Source organism: Pan paniscus, chromosome 5 (assembly GCF_029289425.2).
Source record: "Pan paniscus chromosome 5, NHGRI_mPanPan1-v2.0_pri, whole genome shotgun sequence".
In the NCBI taxonomy this organism is placed as follows: Eukaryota; Metazoa; Chordata; class Mammalia; order Primates; family Hominidae; genus Pan; species Pan paniscus.
This window is the reverse complement of record NC_073254.2, coordinates 48930629-48947241: the sequence shown is the minus strand read 5'-3', so window position 1 is coordinate 48947241 and position 16613 is coordinate 48930629. Positions and strand designations below refer to the sequence as shown.

Genomic DNA, 16613 nt, shown 5'->3' with positions numbered 1-16613 from the left:
TCCACCCTTACATTCCTCAGGTGGCAATTTTGTGATTTGGTTGCTCCCTGCCAGGATTGTCTTGGCCCTGTTTGGCAGGAAAGTAGGAAGTCCCCTGTGATTTGCCACCCACCCCCGGCCCTGTCCAGGGGCCCCCAAGCCGAGCCAAGCCAGCTTTGCAGCTTACCAGGCCAGCTGGTGCAAGGGGGAGGGGCCACCAACACCCAGGCCATGCTGGGGCTGGCAGAAAGGCCCACCCAGCTGTCAGGGCCAATGACAAGGGGCTGGCAAGGGGGCAGAGGCAGGGATCCTGGGCCCTGTAGTGTAGGGGAAGCCTCCTATCAGAGGTGCCCCATCTGGGGCAGGGCCAAGTGGGGCAGGTGAGATGGCGGCCAGTCATCCAACACCTGGGGAGCAGGCAGCAGTGGCAGCCCAGTGTCCGATGGAGCTGATGATAGAGGTGACACCAGATATCCTGCTGGTGGAGGGGGGAGGGAGTGTGGGGAGGGCTGGGGAAGGGGCTGCAGGAAGCAGGAGAGCCAAATTCAGCCCCATGCTTTCGAATCCCAGCTCTATCACACGCTTGGCGAGAGACATCGGCTGGGAGCTGCAAGTCCCTCTGTAGCCTCAGCTTACCCATCTGAAGATGGGGTGCTGTGAAGGTGAAGGGGAGCCTGGCACAGTGCTAGCACATAGTTCATGCTCAACAGACATCGTGTTGTCATTATGGAAGCTGGGACTCATGAGGGCTCAGTAGGGGTAACCACGGTGGTGGTGGCTAAATACTGGGCAGATCCACTGACTGGCAACTCCAGGGACAAGGACAAAGTGTGTGTCATTCACTGCTGAATGGCCTGGTGCCTAGTTCAGCACACAGCACACCACACGCAATACATATTCATTTAACATTCAAAAGGATGAATGCTTGAGAGTAAAACTACAAACCAGCAGCCACTAAGACGATTTGTCCGCTAATCAGAGGATCCTGAGTAAGAATTTGAGCTTAAATCTAACCCCTTCCTGGCTGTGCAACCTCAAGCAAGTCATTTCAGCCCTAAGAACCTCAGCTTCCTCCTCTAGGAAATGGGAATAATTATCATTAATAAATACCATCCCCACAGGCTTGTGGCAAGGCTCAAAGCAGAAATGGATATGGAAGTAGAGGGGGTACTGCCAGTGTCCTTCTATCAGGTGGGGTACCCATCTCTCAGCAGCTGTGGGTGCTGGCTGCTAACAGCTCACAGCTGCCCCCTTCCCCTGAGAGCTGCCCTTGGCTTACAGGAGCTGCCTCATCTGGAGATGCAGTGGGAGGCTAGGCCCTTCCCTGGGAGCAGCTTGCAGACAATGACCACCAGCTAAGGGGCTACAAAGGCCTGGCCCCTTGTCTGGAGGAAGGTAACCCTGGGAGACTGGCTGTTCATAATCTAGAGCTCTCCGTGGGATCTTAGCTGTAAGCAAATCTTTTCCCGCTCTAATATGAACATGCCTGCAATAAATCATTTGCCCGGGAATCCTTGTCTCAGCTCTGCTTCTAGAAGACCAGACCTGAGACAGGAAGTATTTTGTAAACAATGACACACTCGGCACAAATATGTGTTTTTTTCATTTTTTTTTTTTTAATTTTAGGAAACATTGAAAGTAGAGGAGCTAGCAATGTGAGAGGAGGAGGCGGTCAGCTCTGTGGGCAGAGGAGAGGGGTAGGGGAAGCCCAGTCATGCTGCTCTGCCCCCACCCAAACCCTGCCTTCATGGAATGCTTGGGCAGGTAAGGGGGACAGACAAGAAACCAACAAGAGCATAATGTCAGGGATAAGTGCTATGAAGATGATAAAGTAGAATCAGGAGATGGGGGACAACGAGGGCTGTTTTTGATGAGGTGGTCTGGGAGGCCTCTCTGAGGGGGTGATGTGGGTGGAGATGTGAACATCATGAGCCATGTAGGCCTTTGGGGAAGAGAATTCCAGGCATAGGGAATAGGAGTGCAAAGGCCCTGGGGCAGGGTGTTTGATGGGTCCAAGAAATGACCTGGGGATCAGTGAGGCTAGGATGTATGAGAGAAGGTCTGAGGTATTGGGCAGCCGGATCACATGGGGCCTTGCAGGCAATTATAGGGCTTTTTTTTTTTTTTTTTCTGAGACAGAGTCTTGCTCTGTAACCCAGGCTGGATGCAGTGGTATGATCTCAGCTCACTGCAACCTCTGCCTCCCAGGTTTGAGGGATTCTCCTGCCTCAGGCTCCTGAGTAGCTGGGACTACAGGTGTGTGCCATCACACCTGGCTAATTTTTGTAATTTTAGTACAGATGGGGTTTCACCATGTTGGCCAGGCTGGTCTGAAACCCCTGACCTCAGGTGATCCACCTGCCTCGGCCTCCCAAAGTGCTGGGATTACAGGTGTGAGCCACTGCATCTAGCCTGTTATAGGATTCTGGGCTTTATTCCGAATGGGAGGGGAGTCATTGAAGAGCTTTAGCAGAGGAAGGATGTGATCTGATTTAAGTTTTAAAAGACCTTTGGCTGGTGAGGCAAGGACGGGGCAGGAAGACCAGGTAGAGGCTGCTGCAAAGATCTAGGAGAGGATAGTGGAGGCTCAGAAGGGAAGGCAGCAATGGAGGTGACAAGAAGTGGGTGGATTCTGGGTGTTTTGAATGTAGAATTGAAGGACTTGTTGATGACTAAATGAGGTGTCAGGGACAGACAAATGCAACTCCCAATTTACAGAGAGGACAGAAGAACATACTAAATAACACCACAGGGATGCAATCAACAAAATCCAGTCTGCAGGAAACACAGCAGGACAAACCACCTGCTTCCTCCCATAGATAAACTGCAAAAGAATAAGAAAAGATGGAGAGAAGAACTGTGGATTGAAAGAGACTAAGACATATCAACCAATCATAACGTGTGAACCTTACCTGGAACTTGATTTAAACAATTTAAAAAACAAAAAGACATGTCTGAGACAACAGGGAATGTGAATACTAAGTGAATATTTGACTATATAAAGGAATTAATACTTCTTAGGTATAATAATGGTATTGTGATTATGTTAGAAAAAGTCCTTATCTTTTAGAGAAATATCTTGATTGAGATGAGATTGGACATGTGTTGGTATCTGTTGATGCTAAGCCATGAGTATATGACTGTTATATAACATTTTCTCTACTTCTGTAAATGCTTATAATATTTCACAATAAAAAGTTTGCAAATAAAAGACAGAAGAGGAAACAGAATCCAAGGGAGGGGGTTGAGTGGCCCTAGGCCCCTCAGTGAGTCAGTGTCAGGGCCAGGACCTCAGCCTGGACCCCCAACCCCCAGCCCTCCAGCCCTGCCTCGGCTGCCCCTCTTGTCCTCAGTGGCTGGTCAAGGCTAGACCCCGGGAACCCAGTGATGAAATGTGTGACCTCAGGGAAGGCCCAGATTAGGCAGAGTGGGGCTAAGGGATGCAGGGTCTTTGCCAGGCCCTGCAAGGAGAAGCAGCCCTGGGCCACCTGTCCCACAAGGTCCAATGAGGCTGATCATTTAAAATGCCCTGCAGCAGCAATCCAAGCTGGCTGCCCCACCAGCCTCACGACCCATGTCCTCTCTCGTGTTCCTATGCTGATTTCCTCCCCAGCCCCTGAGACCACCACTCACATTCCAGCCTTTGCATCTTTGTCCCTGCTGTCACTCTGCCTGGAATGTACCCCCCCGCCCCCTGCCCCGTCTCTGGATCTGACCAGCCTTTCCTTCCAGGTCTGCCTTCTGCAGAAGACAACCCTCCTTCGGTCTTCCAGAACACACCTGCCTCCAGTCTCTGAGACAAGAGATTATCCCCATTCCTCGACGACAGGTGCTGAGGCAGAGAGGCTCACAAGCACAGCTTCTGGAGCCAGACTGCATGGCTGTGAATCTGGCTCAGCCACTTACTGTGTGACCTCAGGCAAGTCACTTAACTTCAGTTGCCCCATCTGTAAAATGGGGATAACCTCATGAGCTTACTAAGAGGACTAAATGAGTTATAAATATGGATAAACAAAAGAGCGCCTGGTACATGTCAGGGATCCCCGGCCCCTCCTTTGTGCCCCTACAAGACTCCCCAGTGCTACGCAACCACCACTTTGCCAGATACCCCACTTCTGCCATACTCCTTTTACAGCCCTCCTGATACCCAGATGTTACCTTACCTTACCCCCTTTCCCATCCCGCCAGGTTTCAGGCACCACAGGCCTGGGAGGAGGGAGAGGGGAAATAAGCCCATGAGGGGACCAGTTAGGAACCAACCACAGATAAAAACTCTCCAAACACACGTGGCAGCATGTGACTCAAATGCCATCAGATTAAGGGGAATGGAGTTTACGTGCTCATTTTTTTAGGTTTCTAAGAAAAAAATTCCCAGTATCATCAAGTGCAGTTTTAATTGTTTTCTTCATGAGTAATGATATTTGTTTATAAAATGCAAACAGCACAGAATGGCTGAAATAAAGAGGACGCATTCTCCCTCCAGATCCCTGCGATAGGCCTCAGCCCAGAGGTAAGCTCTAATCACAATCAGGTATGCAGCCTTCTACACATTGTTATGTAAATATGAACAGAGAAGAACATATGTACATGTACTTTAAAAATTGTATCATACTACACACATTGTTCTTTTTTTTTTTTTTTTTTTTTTTTGAGACAGAGTCTGGCTCTGTCTCCCAGGCTGGAGTGCAGTGGCCCGATCTCGGCTCACTTCAACCTCCGCCTCCTGGGCTCAAGCGATTCTCCTGCCTCAGCCTCCTGAGTAGCTGGGACTACAGGCGTCCGTCACCACGCCCAGGTAATTTTTGTATTTTTAGTAGAGACAGAGGTTTCACCATATTGGCCAGGTTGGTCTCGAACTCCTGACCTTGACTACACACATTGTTCTACAAAGCCACTTGCTTTAACTTATCAGTACGTGATGACCATCTTTCCACACTGGTAATAAGCTCCGCCCCATCTTGTCTCAGCGTCCCCAAGCACCTAAAGTGGTGCCTGGCAGGCAGCGACATTCAGAGATCCATTGATTAAATCCCAGAACGAACAACTGCCTGAAATCACAGCGTACAAAGAGGTCTTGACTTTGTCACTGGTCCTCCTGACAGACATCTAGCTTTGCTACACTGACTGTCTCTGCCCAGCTAATCTTTGCACCCTGCTCAGAGTGTACCTGTGGAATAAGTCCCAAAAAGTGGAATTGCCAAGTCAAAACTGTGGCCACTGTTGCCAAAAACACAGTGCTAATGTATGCTCCCCGACTGACGTGAGAGTTCTAGTTTCCCATGCCCTCCGCCAAATGAGAGCTTTCTTAGGAGGAGGACTTTTATTTCTTAAATGGATTAACCCTATTTAGTGATTCCACCCTTGATCACCACATCTCCCTTTGTCCCACCTGCATAAATGAGAAAACTATTGTTTTATTATTTCTCAGCAGCACTAAGGAGCCAAATCCACAAATAAGGGACTACTCTCTAGCCAGTATAGAAAGTTAACAGATGGGAAATTTGGAACATCTCACCTGTTTCTAAAAATGGATGTGTTAATGTTTTAAAACTGTCAACTTCAAACAAGTATCTATTGATTCTTCCCCCACACTCAAGAACAGAAAATTCTCACCCTCTCTCTCCACTCCTCCCTATCCCAGCCTACAGTGGCCACATTTAGTCAATAAAAATTCAGGGCCAGACGCGGTGGCTCATGCCTGTAATCCCAGCACTTTGGGAGGCTGAGGCGGGCAGATCACTTGAGGTCAGGAGTTTGAGACCAGCCTGGCCAACATGGCGAAACCCCATCTCTACTAAAAATACAGAAAAATTAGCTGGGTGTGGTGGCCGGCACCTGTAATCTCAGCTACTCAGGAGGCTGAGGAAGGAGAATCACTTGAACCTGGGAGGCGGAGGTTGCAGTGAGCCTAGATTGCAGCCTTGCACTCAAGCCTGGGCGACAAGAGCAAAACTCCATCTCAAAAATAAATAAATAAAATAAAATAAAAATTCAGGACACCTAGATAAATCTGAATTTCAGATAAATGACAAATACAGTTTTTTATTAAAAATATGTCCTATGCAATGTTTGGGACATACTTAGACTAAAAAACAACAAAAACACATTTGTTGTTTTTCTGAAATTTAAAATTACCTGAGTATCCTGCATTTTATATAGAAAGACTACCCTAGCCCCTACCCAGCATTTTAATATCAAGTTATTTTTAGCCTGGGCAACACAGTAAGACCCCATCTCTACAATAAAATTGAAAAATTAGCCAGGCATGGTAGCACTCAGCTACTCAGGAGGCTGAAGTGGGAGGATCCCTTGGGCCCGGGAGGTCGAGGCTGCAGTGAGCTATGATGGTGTCACTCACTCCAGCCTGGGTGACAGAGCAAGACCCTGCCTCTAAAAAGAAAATAATTATAACAATATCGAGTGATTTTAAAATAATAGCCAAGGTAGGCCGGGTGCGGTGGCTCACACCTGTAATCCCAGCACTTTGGGAGGCCGAGGGGGGTGGATCCCGAGGTCAGGAGTTCAAGACCAGCCTGGCCAAGATAGTGAAACCCTGTCTTTACTAAAAATACAAAAATTAGCCGGGCGTGGTGGTGGGTGCCTGTAATCCCAGCTACTCAGGAGGCTGAGGCAGAGAATTGCTTGAACCCGGAGGTGGAGGTTGCAATGAGCCAAGATCGCGCCACTGCACTCCAGCCTGGGTAACAGAGTGAGACTCCGTCTCAAAAATAATAATAATAATAATAATAGCCAAGGCCTCCCCTGCCCTCCCAGTTTTCAGGTATCCTGCAGCCCCTCACACCCAAGGTTGAGGTCTTCAGAGACAGCACCCAGGGGAGGGTGGAGGGGAGCCCCCGACCCCAGTCTCCAGCCCCGCCCTCCCCTCCAGGCCACCCTGCCCCTGGCTGGAAACCAGCCACAAAGTGTCCACAGCAGGTGGGTCTGAAGTGGCTAATAGGTTTTCTTCATTTGGCTTTCCAGTACATTCTAAATTGCTCCCTACAGACACGCTCCTTTTCTGGAAACGGCACCAGCAACTTACCTGGCATTAGAGGTCCTGTCTCCCCAGAGCCAGCTGAGGCCAGGCTCCGGTTGATCTTGTCCCTTCAGCCCACCTCTGGGTTCCTCCCAACCCATCTTTCCTGGTGGTGAACACTACCTGTTGCCCCAGGGGGTGGGTGCTGTCAGCAGGCGACCTCAGTGGGCAGATGCTTCAGGGACTGCTGCTACCACAGAGCCACCTGCAGGAAGGCACACCCAAACCCTGTGCCTGATGGGCGCAGGATGCTGGGGTCTAGGGCCTGACTCTCACAGGCAAATGGACATGACCTGAAAGGCCACTCTAGCCCCAGGGCACCCTGTTGCCTGTTGGGCTGCATCAGAGTCCACTTCCCCTTCATCCAATCCCACTTCCTTCCCTGCTTTCCACAGTGAAGCTCCGGGACCCCTCCTCTACCTGCCTGCCAATCCTCACGGCTACTTCCTGGGACCCTGACCTGCCCGCCAAGTCCCCAGCCCAGACCTCCCCTCCAGTCCGTCCTGACCCTGGCTGGAAATCAGCTACGAAGTGCCCATGGTGGGTGGGTCTGATGTGGCTAATGGGCTTCCTTCATTCGGCTTTCTAGTATATTCTAAATTGCCCACAGCAAACCTATATTACTTTGGTAATAAGAAAAAATAATAAAAGCTATTTTTCTTTAAGAAAAATGTAAAACCAAACCAAGCAGCATCCTTCTTATCTGGTATACCCACTCGTCCCCCAACCCCTCCACCTGGTTCCCCAGGGAGGGCCCCCCAAATCAGTGAATGCCCCCACCCCTAATGTCCTCTCCTGTCCCTTCTGTCCTTCCAGACCTGTAGCCAGTTTCACTTCTCCAGGGAAGGCTTTCTACCACCAACTCATTCTTGCTGTGGGGATACGTGCAAACTTCTGAATGGGTCCCTCATCTCCTAATGGGAGACGAATGCAAAATATGTCCTGATATTGGTGAGGAGAGAAAGTAGATGATGGGACCAACAGTCACTCACTCACTCCACAAGCCAGAGCTGGGTCTACTCTGTGCCAGGCCATGGGGTCACCGGAAACAGCACACAGACTCTGCCCCCACAGACCCCACAGCCCAGCAGGGAGAGGACACTGCATGATGGGAGGTTTCCCAGGGGAGGCAGCCAGGCTGTGGGGAGGGGATCATGGGTGGGGCTCCCAGCCCAAGCTGGGGAAGCTTCTGGAGGAAAAAGGAGTCTCAGTGGACTCCCGAGGGTGAGAGATTTGGGTGGGAAGGAAGAGGGAGAGGAGGAGACAGGAACAGCCTGTGCAAAGGCCTGCAGGTGACAGAAGCCCCACTTGGTTGAGGAACTGAAAGCAGCTCAGGGCAGCCAGGGGGCAGAGGGAGGGCAAGAAGGGAGAGTCAGCCTGGGTGTGGGAATGGTGGCAGAGCCACGTTAGGGAGACTGCATGGCTGTCAAATAGCAACGCGGGCCATTGTGGAATGAATGAATGATTGAATGACTGAATGTCAACTCTGGAAAATAGCTGGCAACCTGAGGGAGGGGGTTGAGTCCCTTCTTGGGCTTTCCCTCTATTCCCCAGGACCAAAGAGCCACCCAAACCAGACAGTTCTCTTTAGGCCCCTCCTAAGCCTGGAAATCTTGATGTCCTTCATAGACACAGGCCTGTGGCTAAGCCAGAACCCTTGTTGGCAGCCTCTTCCTCTGAAGTGGGTTTGCTCCTCCACACACTAGGGTCATGAGACCCCTGAGAGCTTGCTATGAAGACCTTAGAGGCTGAGGAAGGCCTGGCTTGGGCCTTCCCAGCTTCCCTGATGTTGACCTGGATTTTCCCAAGGGCTGGGACAGAGGCAGAGACTCTGGTCTAAAGTTGGCACCCCGGGAAGAAAGTGCCAACCCAGCGGCCTGAGGAGAGCCAGACCTTCACATCAGGCCTTCCCTCAAGCCAGGACCAGGCCTGGACACTCAAACCAGGGGCCCATAAGACCCTCTGGAGCCAGCAGGTTGCAACACTATCTCCAAAAGGCATAGCTGCCCATCAACTCCAGGCTTAGGAAGGGCCTAGCTGGGCATGGTGGCTCAGGCCTGTAATCCTAGCACTTTGAGAGGCCAAGGTGGGCAGATCACCTGAGGTCGGGAGTTCGAGACCAGCCTGACCAACATGGAGAAACCCCGTCTCTACTAAAAATATAAAATTAGCCGGGTGTGGTGGTGCATGCCTGTAATTCCAGCTACTCAGGAGGCTGAGGCAGGAGAATCGCTTGAACCCGGGAGGCAGAGGTTGCGGTGAGCTGAGATCGTGCCATTGCACTCCAGCCTGGGCAACAAGAGCGAAACTCTCTCTCAAAAAAAAAAAAAAAAAAAAAAAAAAGGAAGGGCCTACTAAAGAGAACCACCTGGTTTGAGTGGAGTGGCTCTTTGGTCCTGGGGAATAGAGAGAAAGCCCAAGAAGGGGCTCGACCCCCTCCCTCAGGTTGCCAGCTATTTCCCAGAGTTTACATTCACTCATTCAATAAGTCATTCATTCCACAAGATATTTACTTGGTGCCAAACCCTGCTTTGGTGCAGGGGCAATGACAGAGATGAATCAGATTCCCAGCCTGAAGGTACTTCTGGTCTAGAAGGAGATGAACAAGACAAATAACCCAGCCACAAGGCAGTCCAAGAACATAGGGCAGGGGGCAAGGATCTCACCTGGGGTATCAGGGAAGCTGCTGGAGGGTGATGATTTGGACTTGTGATAGAAAGGCCAGGATGGAGGATGGAAGCAAAATCACTGACAGACAGTCCTGTTTGCACCCCAGCTGTGCCAGGGGCTGGGGCAATGTGGGTTATTTATGGTTGTGCCTAGAAATAAGCGGCCATATGTGTCACTGCCTATGTGGTGCAGAGCTGGGCTGTTGTGGGTAGGGGCAGCTGGGGCTTGAAGCTGGGTCTGGCCAAGCTCCCGGGTTTGCCACCATGTCTCCTACACCCTGATGACCCTTTAACCTTTTCATAGCCTCTTGTAAGGTGAAAATAAGGGGCAGAGACAGCTCCAACAGGCAGCAAGTGGCCTGGGGCTTGCAGGGGAGGGCAGTGCCCAGCAGCCCATGGCTTCTGTATCTGCGGGTCTTTTAGCATTATCGCCTCCTTCTTGCCTCCTCCCCGCTCCCCGCTCCCATCCCAGCTGTGGGGGAAGGGGTAGGGGACAGAAGGAAATACCTTTAACCATAAGCCAGACAGGCATCAGCTGCTGTGTTTCTCCCCAGCCCACTCTGATCCATAAATAGCCTATGCACCAAGCTGGCACCAGCCCACCCACCCCTTCTGGTAGCAGTCCAGAGACCCGGACCGCCCGGGCCCAAGCCCCAGCTTCCCAAGGAACCTATTTCCGGCGCTTTTCCTGGGGTAAGGGCCTCCGATGCCGGCTCGCTCCCCCAAGGGACCCAGCGCAGTGGCATCCTGGCACTGCCTGGGTGATGCCCGCGAACTCCGTCCCCTGAAGGCATCCCCGAACGCGCACCCGCTTCTCTCCAGGCAACTGCCCAACCCTGCCCGGGCTCTGGCCCAGGGAGTTGTCAGTCCCGGCGCCCACTTCCAACACGCACTCCCTAACTGGACACCCGCACACACAACCCCCCCGCCCTCTATTCAAGGGCCAGACCTCCTACCTGGGGGCAGGAGCTCCGGGCACCATCGGCGGCGCCTCGGGGCGAAGCGGGACGTCTGGGGCCCGGCCTCAAGCCCGGCCGACTTCCCGGGGGAGGAGGGGGCTGGCGCTGCCGCCGCCACCGCGTCGCTCTGGGATCTCGCCGGGGCTGCGGGAAGGAGGAAGGTCAGAGCTGAGGCGGAGAGGGGGGAAGGATGAGGAGGAGGCGTGCACCGAGCAGGGCAGATTAGAGAGGCATTTTTAGCGAGCCAATGGTAGCGCGGGCAGGGCGGCGCGGTGGCTGCGCAGGTGGACGCGCCGCGGCTGCCGGGGAGACAGCAACCAGTTTGGCAGGCGCCGGGGGTGGCGGGTGGCGGGTGGCGGGTGGCGGGTGGGGTCCGGCTCCCCGCTGCTTCAGCCGACCCCTGCCCCAGCAGTCTTGCCTGGCTCCCTCTTCTGGGGGCTGCCCGCGGCCCCGCGCGTGCCGGGAGCCCTCCGGTGCGCCCTCCTCCCCAGCCCTCCCAGCTGGCGCGCTCGGAGCCCGGGATGTTGCTCCCTGCCTCTCTCCCCATCTCCCCATCGCCTTGGCCTTTCCTCCTCTCCCGAGCCTCGGCGTCCCTTGGTGCGTGCGGGTGCCTGTGTGGTGGGTGTGTTGACGTGCGTGTGAGCTGACTTGGGAGCGACACCCCCGGCACCACCGCCCCACTGATGCCCACCCCTGCCCGCAGCTTCTGCCCTGTGACCCCATGGGGCGGGATCGCTAACCCTCATGTCCTAGTTCCAGCAGGACCGGCTGTCGCCAAAGCAAACTCCAGGCCATGTCGTTGGAGCTCTCTAGGGGGCTTGGGGCCTAATAGGGGACCCTCAACGGCCTTCACTCTTCCGAACTTGAGCCCTGAATGCTGCCTGGAGCCTGGACGCTGCAGGGAGGAGCGGGGCACATACCTATTGAAGGCCTGTTCTGTATCAGGCACTGATGAGGGGCTGGGCTGCAGCAGAGGACAGAACAGACCAAAACTCTGCCATCTCATAGTTCACATGTGTGAGGGAAGATAGATACTCAATATCAGCAGCTAAGAGTGTTTTGTTTGGTTTTTGTTGTTGTTGTTTTGTTTTGTTTTGAGACGGAGTTTCGCTCTTGTTGCCCAGGCTGGAGTGCAATGGCACGATCTCGGCTCACCACAACCTCCGCCTCCCGGGTTCAAGCGATTCTCCTGCCTCAGCCTCCCGAGTAGCTGGGATTACAGGCGCGAGTCACCACACCCAACTAATTTTGTATTTTTAGTAGAGATGGGGTTTCTCCATGTTGGTCAGGCCGGTCTCGAACTCCCGCCCTCAGGTGATCTGCCCGCCTTGGCCTCCCAAAGTGCTGAGATTACAGGCGTGAACCACTGCGCCGGGCCAAGAGTGTATTTTAAAGTGGTATGCACAGAGTAGAAAAATAAAGCGGGAGCCAAGAGCGGTGTCTCACGCCTGTAATCCCAGCACTTTGGGAGGCCGAGGCGGGCGGAACACGAGGTCAGGAGATCGAGACCATCCTGGCTAAAACGGTGGAACCCCGTCTCTACTAAAACAAAAAATTAGCCGGGCGTGGTCGCGGGCCCCTGTAGTCCCAGCTACTCTGGAGGCTGAGGCAGGAGAATGGCGTGAACCCGGTAGGCGGAGCTTGCAGTGAGCCGAGATCGCGCCACTGCGCTCCAGCCTGAGCGACAGAGCGAAACTCCATCTCAAAAAAAAAAAGGAAAGAAAAGAAAAAAATAAATAAATAAAAATAAAAATAAAGCCGGAGGAAGGGAAAAGAAGTGAGATTGCTCAGGACCAGAATGGGTCCCTGCCCTTTACATGTGTAGGGATTGCGGGGTGGGGGTGGTGGCTGAATTTGAATGTGAGCCCCTCAGGTAGGCATGCAGACTCTAGTTTGCCACAGAGCTCCCTATTGTTTGAGCCTAGGATAATCACATGTTTATATTTCCTGACTTCCCTCTCCACACACTTCACCAGAGGCACTGAAATTCATGCCCCAGTGACCCAGGGCAATGCCTGAATGCAGTATTTATTCGTGCAATAAGAATTCTCTGAGCACTGACTGCATGTTAGGTGTTGGAGTCTGGGGGAACTCAACACCTAGCTGGGGAGGCCAGATGGTCGTATATACGTCAAGGCTGACCAGTGCGGCTAAGTGAGTGGACAATGTTCTGGAGAAGGTCAGTATAAGGCTCTGGTTTAGGCCATCCAGGAAGACTTCCTGGAGGAGGCAGCATTCCAACAAGGTGCCAAAGGTTTACTGGGATTCTGATGAGCCAGACAGGGCAGGAGGCAGGGATGGATTGCTGGGAAAGGTCAGCAAAATGCCAGGGGACATTTGGCAAGTGGCTAGGACTGGGTCGTGGAGCACTGCTGGACACCCTCTGTGCAAGGGGTATGCTGTTTGTTTCAGGCTGGTGAAGCCCCACTCCCACTCCAGCAGCTCCTGGTCCTAGCTGCCCTTACCCCAACATAGAATTTCCCAGTAGCCCCAGAAGGAGGTGTGACAAGCATGTGGGTGGGTGGGGGGAACATCGACTTCACTCAGTTGCTTGTTTGCTGGGTGAACATGGACAGGTAACTCAACCCCTTGAGATTCAGCCTTTTCATCTTAATAGCTGTGTGGCAAGTTGCTTACTTGATCTGTTCCTTGGTTCCCCGGCTTGGAAAATGGGCATGGCAACAGCACCTACCTCACAAGACAATTAGGTGAACTGCTTAGCACATACATACTCAGTTAGTTTTGTTGTATTGATGATGATGATGATGATGATGATTACGCTTGCCTCATAGGGTTATTGCAATTAGACAAAGAATGTTAAGTCACCTAGCATAGTGCCTGGGACTTAGTAGGTGTGCCAAAATAATGGTATTATTATTATCATCAACTACATGCACCCCAAAATTTCTCCCTTTCTGGTCTACCACAGTGGTATGAAACACCCCTCTTTAGACAGACCTTTTTTTTTTTTTTCTTTTTTCAGACAGGGTCTTTCTCTTTCGACCAGGGTGGAATAAAGTGGTGCAATCACAGTTCACAGCAGCATCGACTTCCTAGGCTCAAGCAATCCTCTTTCACCTCAGTTTCCCGGATAGCTGGGACTACAGGCGCATGCCACCACACCTAGCTAATTTTTTAAAATTATTTGTAGAGACAGGGTCTCCCTATGTTGCCCAGGCTGGTCTCGAACTCTTGGGCTCAAGTGAGCCCCCCACCTCAGCCTCCCAAAGTGCAGGGATTACAGGCATGAGCCACCGTGCTTGGCCTACGAGGACTTTCTTAATGTAAAGAAGCTAATTCCCCAAGAGGCTCTTAAAGGACAATCTAGGACGGATAGACTAACAATTGGCCCCTCCCCTACTAATACATTAGCCTGGCTCAATGTGTCATCAGGAGCTTTGATGTAGACGGAATGAAGCCCAGGCCTGGAAGGTTTTGAAAAGGCAGTGAAATCCAGAGCACAGGACACTGACTGAGAGAGGACACTCGATGTTCCTCGGCAGCAGGCATTCGGTGGAGGATGGCAAGAGCAGGAAGAGGACGTTCACAGGGGACAGGGTGTAATGCAGAGGGCACAGGGAGGACTCTGCCTTCACAGGGGCGGAGCCACTTGGGGACAGTGTGGAAGGGCAATGGCTGGTCAGACCTGATTGGGCAGAGGTAGGGAGAGGGAGGAGGTGGATGGGGAGAGGGGTGAGGGAGAAGACTGAGCTGGGCTTACTCCTTTAGGAGTTGAGGCTTCCCTAAAGCTGAATTCAGACCTTAGCAGCTTCAAGCCCTGAAAAAATGAGAGTGGAACACACACACACACACACCCCTGTCCTGTGTAATCTAAAATAAACTGTTATTTTAGGAATTGACACAACTTCCATGCTTCCTAAAATTAAACTAGCTTTCTTCTAGATTTTCTGTGGTAAAACTTAATGTTCATCAAAGATAAACTTTCTCCCTCTCTCTCTCCTCTCACCTCTTTCTCTTATTGTTTTGTGCCCCGCTCAGAGAATAAGACTTTCTCCCTTTTGCACAGCACTTTTCACTTTTCAAAGCACTTTTCACATCTTTTTTCTCCTCAATGCACTTTTTTTTTTCTTTTTTCCGAGACAAAGTCTTGCTCTGTTGCCCAGGCTGGAGTGCAGTGGCACAATCTCGGCTAACAGCAGCCTCCGCCTTCCAGGTTCAAGCAATTCTCCTGCCTCGGCCTCTGGAGTAGCTGGGATTACAGGCACGCACCACCACGCTTGGCTAATTTTTGTATTTTTAGTAGAGATGGGGTTTCACCATGTTGGCCACGCTGGTCTCGAACTCCTGACCTCATGATCCGCCCACCTTGGCCTCCCAAAATGCTGGGATTACAGGCATGAGCCACTGTGCCCGGCCTCAGTGCACTTTTTCTCAGTCCCATTAAGATCTGACCAGCCTCAGTTTCAATGGTACCTTCCTTCCCACTGAGAGCTTCGAGCCCTCCCTCCATCAGAAGCCTCCTCTGTTAGGCTGTCTGTACCATAGAGGGCAATGAGGCAGGCCTACAGACCTCCCCAGAGGAGTTTTCACATGCAGATATAACTTGTGGAAAGGACTGGACAAGCCTGTGAAATCAACCAACCAATAAATGAATAATGGATGCTAATTAATATTACATGTTTAGCCTAGGAGAACAGGAGGGTGGTGGTAGCGCTGTGGGTTCCCTTTTGTTCCATCCAACATGAAAGGCTTCAAGGAGGAGGTGGGGTTTTGAGGAGTTTCTCTGTTCTTACCACATCTCTGGTTAAAAAGAAAGGACATGGATTTTTTTCCCGAATTTTGGCAGAGCAGGACTCTGAAGCCCAGAGAGGGAAAGTGACTCATTCAAGGTCACACAGCACATCTGTGACAGAGCTGGAGCCAAAAACAGATCTCCTGACTTCTGGTCAGGTGCCGTCTTTGCCACATGATTCCTCCCCTGCAAACCTGCATGGAGGTGGGCAGGTCAGAGCGTGGAAAGCAATTGGCCCAGTCACCCACTGTGGTGTTTTATTTTATGAGTTGCCTTTCAGCAGCACGCAGGGACCTGAGCAGGACACCCCTGAGGCACAAAAGTACTTTAAAAACAGTCTTACAGCTCCTTCTGCCCTTGCCTTATCCTCCCACCAGCTGGCTTCACACTTGCAAATTGAGTGCCATCACCTGCCTGGTGGACAGAGGCTGTTGCCAGCTGTGTCCTGAATCCTGAACCAGCATGTCAGGAGCCTCAGAACTGGGCCTTCCTCAGTCCATGACTCATGCCTGGGAAGTTAAAAACTCCCTGAAGGTGACATCTCACCTTGACAAGGCCCTCAGTCTTGGAAGGTGCCCAGAGTTAAGACCCAGACCCAGCCTATTCACCCCAGGACACACAGACACTGTGGCAAACATAGCACTTTTCCTGGACCAGGTACTTTCTTTTTTTTTTGAGACGGAGTTTCACTCTTGTTGCCCAGGCTGGAGTGCAATGGCATGATCTCAGCTCACCGCAATCTCTGCCCCCTGGGTTCAAGTGATTCTCCTGCCTCAGCCTCCCAAGTAGCTGGGATTACAGGCATGTGCCACCACGCCCAGCTAATTTTGTATTTTTAGTAGAGATGGTGTTTCTCCATGTTGGTCAGGCTGGTCTCAAACTCCCGACCTCAGGTGATCCGCCCACCTCAGTCTCCCAAAGTGCTGGGATTACAGGCATGAGCCACCGCACCCAGCCTTGGTACTTTCTAAGCTTTACACATGGAAACTACAAGGATGGGTCTGATTACTGGCCCCCATTTCACAGACAGGAAAATGGAGGCCCACAGAGGTTAGGTAACTTGCCTGAGGTCACAAAACTGGTAGGTGGTAGGAGCTGGGATTCAAACCTAGGCTGTCTTGTTCCAAAAGCCATGTTCCTAATCATACAGCTAGGAAAGAAGCAAATATTTACTAAAGGCATTACTATGCACAGGAGGAGTTTACTTACTTGCACTC

At 51.9% G+C, this 16613-nt stretch overlaps 1 protein-coding gene across 1 annotated transcript in view; it reads right to left on the bottom strand.

The window, feature by feature from the left end:
• Nucleotides 1-10836, bottom strand: part of PACSIN1 (protein kinase C and casein kinase substrate in neurons 1) — a 69248-nt gene extending 58412 nt beyond the window's left edge. The window contains exon 1 of the mRNA XM_003808536.5: nt 10641-10836. The gene's annotated coding sequence lies outside the window, so the exon portion shown is untranslated. The remainder of the gene's footprint in view (nt 1-10640) is intronic.
• Between the last annotated feature and the right edge of the window lie 5777 nt (nt 10837-16613).